Consider the following 12,573-nt stretch of genomic DNA (forward strand, 5'->3'; position numbering starts at 1 on the left):
GCGAGCGAGAACAAGCCACTAAACAGTCTGAAAGTGGTTACGTCTTTGTCTCATCTTAAGGCTATGTCTTCATGGGGACAGCATGTCAGCTCTCTGGCTGCCTGTTTTTTTCCTCAGCAACAGTAAGCATGCTTCACCTCACTTCGACCAAATCAAAGTGTCATGACGTTGTGAGCTCTGAATGGCAGGTATCACTGCAGCAGTTGTTGCTAACACATGGTGCCAATCATAGAGAGACAAATCAATGTGTGTGTATCTTTGTGTGTTTTGTATTTTTTTGTTTCTAATCTGCAGAAAACCTTGAAATTGCCAATCCTCAGTTCCATAAGGAGATGGGGCATGGGTAGGATTTACTATAGGCTCAAATAATTCCATTTCATGGATCTTCAGCACAAAATCTCGCTCGACCTCAGGAACTTTCACAAGTCACAATATAATCTTAACTAAAAGTCTATTTACAGAGAAGGTGATTCTGTTCTTTTCACCCCAAATAACCTACAACTGCTTGTAAACATGTGACCTGATGTCTCCCCCTCTCTCTCTCTCTCTCTCTTCCTCTCCCAGTACCAGTCTCCACTCCAATCCTCACTGAGAACAGCTGTTACTCAGTCCAATTTAAGAAAGTTTGCTGTCACCTCACAAGGTGCATTTCTAAACTGTATGTGTGAAACCTGTTACTTAAGTTCACTTCACAACTACATATATATATATATATATATATATATACTTTATATATCATGAATGATCCCCAAAGGGGAGCAGTTCCATCCAGCTGACGGCCATAGGCTGGCACTCTGCACAACAAGCTCCATCATCCCAAAGAGTGGCTATGAGGGAGACATCCTCTCACTGATCCACGCCACCAGGATCTACAGCAATGACACTGGAATGTCATTTGTGCAAGACAAGTGTGGTTGCATGGTATAAAAGAGAGGTGTTGAACTCAGGGAAGGCAATTTAGCAGATGTTCAGCACAGCAGACACCCAATGGTGATGAGGAAGAGCAAGATTTATCATGGCAGTACAAGCCCCTGCATGGCATGCACATTCAAGAAGAAGTGGCTGATAATGAGCCACCAGTGGCTAGAAAAGGCTGGTTTGAAAGACAACACAGAGACACTTATCATGGAAGCACAAGAACAAGCACTGAGCATTAGATCAATAGAATAAAACACCCCTCAGACAGTCCAGCAAATAACAGCAGGATGTAAGATGCAGGCAGGTACAGTGTTCATGGAACACTATAAACAAGTGGCTGGTAAAGTGCACAGAGACATAGTGCACTGAGTATGGGCCAAGGTCAAACCTCCCCAGTCAAAATGGAAGACACCTCCATGTTGATTGAGAATAACTGAACTAAGATCCTGTGAGACTTCCAGGTGCAGATAGAAAAATGGTGATGACTAACAAACTGCACAACGTGGTGGTCGACAAACAGCGGAAGAAGGCTATTGTGATGAATTTAGCAATGGTAAGCAAAAGCAACATCAACTAGATGGAGCACAAGAAACTTGAAAAATACCAAAGGCTGAAAGAGGAGCGAGAGAAGCTGGGAAAGTGAGGGCAACAGTGGTAGTGGTAATCAGATTATTTTGACAAAATAATCTTTGGTTCAATGCCTCTCTTTTACAAAATAATCTTTGGAACTGATGCTTCAGGTTTCATGGCCATCCAAGTTTATAGGCTCCAACTGTTATAAAGTGTTTCATTCATTTTCAACAAGTGAGTAACTGTGTAAGCAAACTTCTGGTCCTGTGCTGAAAAAGCTGTGTTTTCTCCTGAGGTATTGACAAAAAAACTATACAGCCTTATGCAGTTTAGTAAAAATCTATATTGCTATAAACCTGTTATGTAATTTTAACGTGTATGTTATATTGCCAGAATAGAGTGAATACAGAGGATATAAAATTCAAGCTGTCATTAAACAACAGATTATTCATCAGGAGGATGTGATGACTGAGCTCATTGATAAACAGTATGTTACGAGACTAAAAAATCACGTTGCGCTCTGTAGCTGCAGGGAAATGTAGCATGGTTATATGGGCTTACTGTACCTGCCACATGCTGTGAGACATTGTGCATCGACTGACATAGATACAGTCTGAACTTTCTAGGTTCAGTTGGTGAGAGGTTGGAACAAGCAATAACACAATACATCAAGAAAAACAAATCACACACTCATACACCAAACACATTCATGCTCCGCTTGTAAGCATGCACAACTGAGTAGAGAGCAGTAGAGAGGATGTGGTTTTATTCATTCTGTGCAGAGGAAAACACCTCTGATACTTGTTATTCAACTCTCAAACTCAGTTTGAACAAAAACACCAGTTGCACATCACAGTTATTTTCATCGCTGTTTGTTTGGTTTGCATTAGTTCTGAAGATAAGTCATTGCTTTGCAAATGAATTAGAGATTCCATTTATGAGCTGTAGAAATTCACAGAAAAAGAGACATTCATCTTCCATTTACCCGTCAGGCCATGTCAGTTGCAGTTTTGAATGCAGAAAATCCTCAGACAGTTGAGAGCAAGCACTGGTAAATGACGGTGAGTTTCTTGTTCCTCTCAAAATATCTATATTCAATCACTTTCAACCACTTTATGGTTGGATCATAAAAAAGATCAGAGCAGTGTCAAGTCATCTTGAGACAAATCAGTGTTTCACTTCTTGATGTGCAGTGGGTGGTGCTGTTAAGGTCTTACTGTAGCTCTCGGCTCATGTGTTGAAATGAGGACTGTGTCTAACTGATGTGTCTCCAGAAGAATGTACAGCGTTTACATGGCAGCCAGCACATCAGATGATGATAGGCCAAGATGAGTCCAATTTATTATCATTTTTTTATCCCCTACATCAGTCGTGTCTGATTTTGAGCTAATCAACTGATCAGGAAAATGACCATGACTACAGTATTGTGCAAAAGGCATTTAAGATGGATGGGTTTTTAGTTTATATTCAATCTGTTAATGCTCACATTTGCACAACACATTATGTGTACCTGCTCTCCTATCTGCACAACTGATTATGAAAATCTCGACTTTTCTGGCATCACATTTACATGCATGAATTATTACAGCTTTTGCTTTATTGGGAAAAGGAAAAAATCTCACTAAGCTATTCAGATGGCTACTGAATTGATTATGGACCTTATATTTTAGTTGTGTAGTCATGCATACTACATTTAATGTAGAACAGCATCACAATGTACACCCCAGCCTATACCCTTACTAACTTCATTATATTATCATAACTTATATCGGGCAGCAGACTTTTTTTGGCCTGACAAACACATCTCTGATTCCTTCAGTCACTGGTCGGTACAATTTTTCCAAGAACCTGATTTTATCCAAGTCCTTCATATAAAAAGTGTGTTTCTCCTTCTGTCCAGAAATGTGAGCTTTTCTTTAGAGACTCACATATCTCACATATCTTCTTTGGAAACTTCAAAATTCAGGAATAGGTACAATTTTAAAATATCTAAAGATAATATTCTCTATACATGATGAAATCTGAAAGTAATCATATCTAATAGTGAAATATTAAACGTTCTAATTTTCTGTCATTCTATGCATAATGACCCTCCAAGTGATTCAGACTCCAAAGTTGACTGTCAAGGTTGCTTAGAATATCTGGTATTCATACAATAATTCTCTTGAGGCTGTTTATTGCTAAATGAATTCACCATTTCAGTTCTCAGCAACTGAGATCAGGGGACAGGTGAAACCATTGGAAATTAGGGCGGGAACCAACAGGTTTGATGAATCTATCAACTTAAAAATATACAAGATAAAAAAAACTCAGCATTCCACCATGTCCAGCTTTTCCTTGTCTGTTTGCCTTGCCCGGATGCTCAATTCATGCAGTAGCTTGCCTGACTGACTCTCCCTGGACTGGGAAAATCACCTCAGCCAATTGAATATTCTTTACTTTTAACAATAAACCCTTTAAATGACTTCCTGCCTCTTAGAATTGTGTTTCACAGTACTGTAAGATGAACAAGAAAAACAAATTCAGTGATAGCTGCAGAAATAAAATATAATAACATTAATTCCAAGGAGTCTGGCAGGAATGATCAGTTGTGAGAGGACATGTTCATTTATATAATCTCGAAAGCAGAGACAAAATATGTATTATTTAAAATAAACTTTCCTTTGGAATGACTTTATCACTCCTTTTTTCTCATGGTGCTCAAGAGGCTCTGCCACAGGATCATGAAGGTACTTGAATATACCTCATTTTACTATTGTTTTAGTGCAGTCTGATAATTCAGGCAAATGCATGTTTTCTGTATATACTAGACTTAACATAAAAGGTGTCAAATTATAGGTTTAGTATGTAGTGAAAACTGCAATTATCATATGCAATTCCCTGATTCATCAAGTCTGAGAAAAGGCTGTTTTTTTTGTAATCCTCACCCTTGTCAAGGGCTATTGACATAAAATTTCCCATTTTATTAGATTAGATTAGATTATAAAGCAATATGAGACAAATTGTGAGCTATACAATTTAAATTGTATTGATTAATGATTGAAATGTAAGCCGTTGTTTCAGAAGAAGAGTGTCAGTCATTGTCTGTGACTGAATCACAGCTACCTCAGTTTTGCTGCATTATTTGCCTTTATTCAGTAAGTAACACATAATTGTGGTATTTTAACACCTGCTATGTCATTACGACACACTGTTGGTGGACCTGATAAATGATGTAAGAAGCAGTGTCTTATCATGGTCCTCCTGGCTTCAACAAGGCTCACTCAGGGTCTCAGTCTCAGCAACGCCACTGACACCAGCTTAACAAGGTTTAACATTTTTCCTTGTAGTTGTAGATTCAGCTCTGCCCCTCCTCTTTTTGTTTTTGTTCATTTTGCTTGGTCAAGGCCACTGTGAATTACACATAAAAATGAACTTTTCACAACTTCTACCCCACGCAGAGCAACTGCACCCAATTCAGACAACATACATATATATATAGGCTGCTCAAGGTAAAAAGAAAAGGCTCCTCAAGCAGACCACAGTGCGATTTGGTTGCGATTGCCAGTCTAACTATGAACTGCTCTTACTAGAGCATACAGCAGTGTTGCTCTTTGTTGAATTAGTTGTTTTTCTATCTTTCAGCGTCTAGCAGTTTATTATTGTTGTCCAGGTTACAACTCAAGTCATTTAAAAAAAGTCAAAGCCTATTGTGGGATTTTAGTTCATCAGAACTCATGACTTGTGATGCTATAAACCTCAAATGAGTCTTGTTTCCTGTGGTTGTAGAGCAACTGATTAAGAATCATTACATTTTAAGGTGAAGACATGTCTAATGGTTAGGGTAAGGTTGAATCTAGGTTAAGATTAGGCAAGGAGTAGTTATAGTTAAATTATTGTTTAAAGCCTCTAGGAAATAAAACAGATTGAATGTGTGTCTCTCAGTTTCTCTCTTTTGTCATCAGTCAGTTAGTCTTGAAATGGGTAGTAATATGCCACTCAAGGAAAAATTGCACAGTTGGACTGGCTCTTTAAGGTCCACCGTGTGCATGGAGCAGATGAATCTGACAGCTCCATCTGGTTAAAAAAGAAATGAACTCGTGAACGTCTGATTATCCACGTGACTGTAGAGGTCAAACAGAAGGAGTAAGTCCACTGACCTGTGGTTTCAATCACATATGAATACATCGCACCTTCAGGTAAAGTAACACATGCTGCCCTTAGTCCATCCAGACAGGGCTGCAGTTAGTCAGTTACAGACAGCAGACAGGAGAAAGAAGAAACCAATAATAATGATGATGGTAATGGTAGCCAAATAAAAGAGTGTCCTGAGCATTGTTTGATGTTTGTGCAAAAGCATCAAACAGAGCTGGTGATGAGTGGGTTAATATAAGACCCAGGCTTTCATCCTCTGTAGTTCAGAGGCTGCTGCTGTGTGCCACCCCCCCTGTAGAGAACACCACCTAATTACAAGCACTATCAAGGCAGTCTGTGTGCGTGTGTGTGTACATACATGATGGTCTTTATGTGTGTGTATGTGTCAACACCAGAGATCCTGTGTGTGCAAGTAATTACCCCCCACCAATAAAACAGGTCGTCTACAGGCCTCATGAAAGGAGAGGGGCAGCCTAATGCAGTGGTGTGAGGAACACCCACCACTTTAAACAAGACTGCTCCTGGAGCCTGAACACTGTGTGTGCAGCGTGTCATGACTAGGTACTTCAGTTTCTTAACGTCTGTCTACTTTTCTGCTGAGTGCTGACTTTTTAAAAACTGTTTATGGTATGCCACTCAAACATATTTGAGTACATTTGATAAGTCTTCTCATTGCTAACAAAAAAGCCAAGCCAATATCAATTTCTTAGAATCCTTCTTAGATTGCTCATTTAGAAAACAGAAAAACTAATATTATAAATGAAAATAATGAAAAGAAGAAACTAAAACGAAATATAGGTCAGCAAAAACAGCTTGTTAATACATTTAAATGACAGAGAAAGAGAAATGACAGCAAAACAATTTAAAATATAACAAAATGTCACTCAGTGGAGTGCATACCTTTGCCAATGCCCAACATTACCCTTATGAAACCAGGTCAAAACTCACTAGATCCATTTTTTTTATTTTTATCTGCATTGAATTGCACACACTCTAATAAACACCATTCCCCTAGACATGCTGGGTTTTCTTTTTTTTATCAAGATCCATTAATTATTGTCTGGGAAATCAAGGAATGTGTTGAAAGTGAAAGAAAACCTGGATCCACCCCTGATCCTGATGAGCACCACAATTTTAATTTCTCCCCTGACCCATACCACCTTCCACCAAGTTTTATGGTAATCGTCCAGTCGTGTCAAAATAATCCTGCTAAATAGCAAAAAAACGGCAGTGGTCGTTTTCAGACATGAGCTGCGGGTAAAGTCCAGAGAATTGGATACAGAGTTTACCCAGGGTTAACCTGTCACACATGCTCAACATAGTGGGAGCTTTTCTGCACAGAAGCATTTACAACAGCATCAAATCCTCCACGTTACTCAGGTGAGAGGTTGAGTAGCTGGGTGCAGCAGACAGAGGCAGAACTTTGTTTTCTTGCTTTAATGCAATTACCGGGCTTTTATTTTGAAAAGTGGTAACCTTGGGTTTGTAGATTGTGACGGCTGCTTTACAGACCCCTGAAATAGCCTACATGGATATATACTGTACAAGAAATAACACAGGTTAAGTGAATCATTCAAACCTATATATGAATCACAGACATGACACTAATGACATGCAATAATTCTGAAGGAGCTCCAGGGCATTACCATAGACCAAACTAATAGCCCATTCCACACAGGCAGGTATAGAACAGGCACTGCAGTGATGAGTTTATATAGTTTATATAACTGTCTAAATAACAGCTCAACCTTGAAATTAAAATTTTACACTTTTAGAATAAGTTTTTATATTTGAGATGAAGCACGTACAAAGAAAAGAGAAGAAGTTGGGTTGTTTAAACGGAAGTGACAACATTTTCTTGCCAGAGGAGTGGAGACAGATTTTAATCAAATGGTTAATACACATGTCACTGTCTCACAGCAGTGATGAGGGACCTGGATTATTTAGCTCTTAGATAGAGATACTTGCTGCTTGAGTCAAATGTTTGCTTTGGTTTTACTGAGATTTTAAAAGAGATTTTCACCATGTAGTGTTACCTAAAACCATAAGCATGTTTTAGTTCAGCTCATTGGGAAAGAACTATGCCATGTGTGCTATAAAGCAACCTCTCTTTGAGCCACTATGCATTTTATCAATTTTTTTTCCCAAGTAATAATAACAGTGTATGGGCTGGCAGTGTTCATAATAATATTCTTGTTTTTACGTGAATACTTATGTCTTTGAATTCATGCAGTAAAGATGTTAAATCACCAACAGCTGCTGCATTAGAGCCCTTGTATGATTTGTGATTTAATTGACAGACGTTAAAACTGTAGAATGGTTTTACCAGTGGATTCTTTTCGAGACAAGAAACACATAGGACACAAATTTGTACAGATGACCCATAAGGTGATATTCCACCAGACTTCTGAAATTCTGTTTCCTGTCCTCACATTTATATATTTTTATAGTTTTGTTAGAAAAGCTAAGACGAAGTGGGGCTTCTAAAAGAGTACACGGTGAATTACTCTATAGTTTCATATATTGCTGTGGCCATTTCTACAGCACTATAAAATAAGTTTAAAATGAATCTATGTATCTTTGAATAGAATGGAGTCCATGTCCAGCTTTGGTCTGCTCACCCAGTAGTTTTCCAGATATCGTGCCATCCTGAGCCCTACAATGCCAGATCCCAGAATAAAAACACCTGAGGCCACAAACACACATCTCAGTGTGTATACAGACAGACTGCTACATGGAGCCTCCAAGACACAGAGGCACCAAACACCACAACATTCCCATACCTTCCTTTTCTTATTTCTCTGCAGATTAAACAAACACAGACATACAACCACCTCATGCCACAAAGACACAATCATGTGGTGCCTTCAAAACACACAAGCATCACAGCCATCCATGCTTTCCTTTTTGTCCCAAGTTAGACAAACAGAGACGGACCCAACTGGTATTTTCCAGCGTCTGGTGACTTACCATGCATCAGTGCCCTGCTACCCAGTATTATACCCTTCAGCCAGCCTAAATGTTCCACAGCACAAAACCAAAAACATACAATTAGTGTATTGTGTAAGAATATCTTTGGGTGAGCGTGTATGTGAGGGTGAGGTATAATGCATCTGTGTACATGCACTTGTGCATATACTGTATATATAAATAAAAATAGACAGTTGTGTGTTGCTAAATATGTTTATGCAGTCACATTTTGGAAACATGTCTTCCTAATGAGGGCAGAGAGCATGTCCCCAATATATTACATTACATTTTTAGGTGTTTCACGTTGGCTTACGGTTGATCAGGTTAAGTTAGGTTTAGGTTTGGTTAGGTTAGGGTTACAGTTAGAGTGAGAGTACATGTCCAGGAAATGAATATAAGTCAATACAATGTCTGAAGTCATGGAGACACAGCTGTGTGTTTTTATTGTTAATTTGCTTGGTGCTTCTGTATCTAGTTTTGTGTCAACCATGTGCATTTGTACTAAGGGGGCTGGGAATCTAAAGTACACTGTCCTATGATCAATCACCAGTCACCATAGTATACCTTGAAAACTATTACTACTACTACTACAAAGTATTCTTATAGACTATTTGTTAGTCTTTCCTAGATAACTTCTCTCCAAGATGAACACAACTCATCTGTTACCTGTCATATCAACAGATTAGATAAACCAAGCAAATGAGTGGCCTGCTGGTTTGTATGATTTAGGGTTGTCGGAACGGAGAGAAATTGCACGCCTGAATCATTGTTGTGGCCTGCCCTGGATTAATGAAACCCCTAACACACTATAGATCTCAGTAAATGCAAGGGGAGCTGGTTTAACACTACAAACAATCCCTTCCACATTACCACATTCTCATTTGATGCATTCATACCACAATAAACATTTTAGCTCCATTAATATCCAGTTCCTTTACACATCCCATTTCCAAAGCTTGTTCATGTAAGATTTCAAATAATTTTATATTCCTGTCTGACAGTATACACTGTCATATGATCACAGAATATATACTTTATGTGCTTTTAGGGCATAGGTGTCAGCCAACCTTAACTAAGCTAAGTGATAAAACCTCTTCTGAGGTTTGCAGACCACACTTCCTGTTGCAGCGATGCTAATTAAACCTGCATGTGGTCTTGCATACCACATACATGCACACAACCTCTGAAAATGTGTACAGAAATTTGCACCGTAACACCTGAATGCACATATTGACAGATATTTACAAAGAAGGTCCTCCTCTTTTCCTGTTAATCACACTCATAGCAATGAAGTGTGAATTCACAGTGTAAAGCTAGCAGCTCAGAGTGCACCAGACCACAAGCTCACCACCAGTCAAAGTGAAAAACACAGGTTTCAAACAAGCTCCGGAAACAAAAGGCTTTCACGTCTTCATCTGAAATTACCACCAGTAACTGTCACATCACAGTTTGCAACGAATGTCAGTTAACAATAAGATGTTTTTACTTCTTTTATCATGAGGTCCTTGCCTGAATGTAGCCTACAACTGGAAATTCCGTTTTTTTTTAATTTGACATCTTACATTTTGCTGTCAAATTTGTTATTGTTGATCCTTGCCTGTGGTGAGCTCACCTGTCAATCAAAACATCATTTTCTGCTTATTTTTATCTCATTTATTTATTATTTAATCCATGCAAAGGGCATGAATGTGACTGGTTACCACTCAGTACCTATTTTATTCAGCAAACACGACTTCATTATTTCACATTAGTCTGTTTAAAAATTGGGCCTCAATCAAGAAGATTGATATTGTACAATATTTATATTTATTATCTCTCTTATTTCTTTGAGGTCTGTTCATTGTGTCAGATTCAACAAACTCTTGGTACAAACATTGCAAACTTGTTGTGATTAATCATTTAAGCCTGAGAACCACCTGGTCAGAGTGGTAACAAACCACAGACCTTCTGAGTAGTGGACGACCCACTCTCTCTACCTTGTTAGCCACAGGTTTAGAGATATGTTTGAACATATGTTTAACAGTGGTGTGTGTGTGTGTGTGTGCGCATGTGTGTTTGTGTATGTGTGTGTGTGTGTGTGTGTGTGTGTGCGTGCGTGCATAAGTGCGTGCATGCGTGTGTGTGTGTGCAGTGATGACTTTTGCAGTGATGAAGTGTGTGTGTGGCCTTTAAAATTGTTTTACACAGGAAAAAAGGACACACCAACAACCCCAGTAAGATAAAGGTTACAGCAGTGTCATTCTGCATTTTACTTTGAGGATACACTACCATTTCTCAACACACTTATACAGAAAAAGTATGTATACACCAACAATAACATTTGTGTATTCTTGTCTTATAATATGGTGGGATCTTCATGTGTCTCATGCACGATTGAGAGTGTTGAAGTGTGGGTCAGTCAGACGGCCATGTTGTCACTTGAGAAAATAAAGTACTTCACTAAATTACCTACTCTTGCTGTTCCTATTGGGCCTATATTCACTGCAGTGTATTCTTCTTTAATGCAGTCCTCAACAAAACATTTTATAGAAGCAATGAAAACAAAATATGGCATGGGACTCCGCTATTGACCAAAAACTACAAAAAGATATACAACTAACTGCAAAATAAAACCAAATAAAAACATATCATACATAAAAACTAACACGCACCCAACCAGCAGAAGGATAGTGTTGATACTACATATGTATACCAGGAGGAATACCAGTGGTCAGTTACACACAGATAATCATCCTAGGGTACAGGTATACTACTGAGGGCAGGGCATGCAATTAGCGGGGAAAACAGACAATGACCAAAACTGAAGCTATCTGAAAATGTAAGTAGCAAAATCAAAAAGGAAGTAACTGAAAACATAACATAACTAAGGCAGAGACATGAGACTCATGAGGATCCACATTCAACCTCTGCTAAATTAAAAATATAATCAATAGCATTCTGAAGTGGGTTGCAAGGTTTAGTAAAACTCCAGCACTGGCATCATTCATCTGGTGCTTATTGTACCTTTGATTCTGTGAGGTTGCCTTGGTTCTACTAAAACTGTCTGCAGAAAAACTCTCTTAAAGAAAAATATGTACGATTTTAATGTCATAAGTGATGGCATGAATGACCCTCCAAAGGCTTGGGCTGAAGAATCCAGCACAGGAATGCTACAGTAATTTGTGGTTGGGGAACCTTGGTATTCTGGGCCTGAAAATATTGGAGAGCAGTAAGGGCAGTGTTGGTACAACAGGGAGTACAAAGTAGGAGTACAGTGGAGAACTTGTTCAGCAGCCAGGACAGACTATTTGGACAGCTGGCACAGTTTAAGGAGACATGTTAGAGAGAGACGGAGTTTGTGGTCAAGAGTTGCACATGAAAATCCTTTGGGCCTAGCAATCTTTGTCTGTCTTGATCTGTGACTGTCTCATAGCTTGTACTTCTGTCCCTGATTTCCCATCCTCTCTCTCTCTCTCTCTCTCTTGTCCTCTTTTACTTTATTTTCTCGAAACCATCTTCCTCTCATTGCTAAAAACGTTAGCCCGACATTGATGCATTCACCCTGCAATTCCTGTACCTCAATAAAAAGGGAGACTGGGTTTCTGGCATGCCATCCCAACAGCAATCCTGTGGCTTTGGCATCTTCAGAAAGAGAAGGAAATAAAAAGTGAAAGGAAAGGAGAGAGACAGAGAAACAGGGAGAGAGATTGTCTGGGATGTTAAGAGTTTATCCAAAGACTTCCAACTGCGGTTCAGCTCCAGAAAATTTCAGCTCAACCTTATAATCTCCTCTTCTTGCAGCCTTTTGGACACTGTGCTCTGCCTTGTTTATCTCCAACTCCCCAGGTCTACCTTGTCCAATTAAAGGTAGAGTAAGTGATGCTGGACAAAGAATGTTGATTTTTTTTAACTCAACAGCAAAGCTAATGCGCCCATCCCTCCAAGACTCTTTGAGAAGTTACCCCCATATATACTCATACCAGTTGATCGATATAGATGCTT

This window comes from Paralichthys olivaceus, chromosome 3 (genome assembly GCF_024713975.1).
Source record: "Paralichthys olivaceus isolate ysfri-2021 chromosome 3, ASM2471397v2, whole genome shotgun sequence".
In the NCBI taxonomy this organism is placed as follows: domain Eukaryota; kingdom Metazoa; phylum Chordata; class Actinopteri; order Pleuronectiformes; family Paralichthyidae; genus Paralichthys; species Paralichthys olivaceus.